This window comes from Colobus angolensis, unplaced genomic scaffold (assembly GCF_000951035.1).
Source record: "Colobus angolensis palliatus isolate OR3802 unplaced genomic scaffold, Cang.pa_1.0 Scaffold185, whole genome shotgun sequence".
Lineage (NCBI taxonomy): Eukaryota > Metazoa > Chordata > Mammalia > Primates > Cercopithecidae > Colobus > Colobus angolensis.
In genome coordinates this window covers 794705-795708 of record NW_012114988.1, presented here as the reverse complement: position 1 = coordinate 795708, position 1004 = coordinate 794705, and positions in this window count along the sequence as shown.

Sequence of the window (1004 nt, the reverse complement as noted above, 5' to 3'; positions counted from 1 at the left end):
GCACCACTGACTGCGCCAGCCCGGGGTCGGCCGGGGCAGTGCGCTGGGCGGAGCCGCTCCGTAGCCCCTAACAAAGGGCGAGCTCATTGCCGGGTGGGAACTGTGAGTTGGTGCCAGAGTCCTATGAACTCAGTATATGAAACGTATCTAGAGAGTGTTGAAGTACCAGCAAGCAATAGAATTGTGACAAGGCTGTAATTTGAGGCTTGGAAATGACCAGGTTAAGTGTCTCTTGAATTCGTAGAATTTCTGTTATAGATTCTGTCTTAACATAATTTATGCTTAATAGAGTCTTTAAAATCGGCGTTCCTACGGTAATTATACTACTGACTACTAAATAAGAGGAAGAAAATTTGTGGCGTGTATGTTTTATAATTTAAAATAGGCATCATATCAAAGTTCTTTTGTGCTAATAGGATCCTGGAGATGGATTTATTTTATTTATTTATTTAGAGACAGAGTCTCTCTGTGTCGCCTAGGCTGGAGTACAGTGGCAGAAACAGAACTCACTGCAGCCTTGACCTCCTGGGCTCAAGGGATTCACCCACCTGCAGGCGCACCACTACACTTGGCTAATTTTTACATTTTTTGTAGAGACAGGGGTCTTGCCTTGTTGTCCAAGTTGGTCTGGAACTCCTGGGCTCAAGTGATCCTCCCACATCAGCCTCCCAAAATGTTGGGGTTACGGGCGTGACCCACCGGTTCGGGCCTGTTTGAATTACTTACTTCAAACTACAGCCAGGTGTCTGAGAGGAGCAGCAGGGGAGCCTGAAACAAATCTGAAAATTTCCATCCATATGTAATAAGCTACTAAACACGATTTATTTGGTATTGTTTTTGAGATTTCATCAAATGCAGTTTGATAGCCTTCTCTGAATTAATCAGGAATTTTGGCCGGTTGTGGTGGTTCAAGCCTGTAATCCCAGCACTTTGGGAGGCTGACGCAGGGGATCACTTGAGGTCAGGAGTTTGAGACCAGCCTGGCCAACAAGGTGAAACCCCGT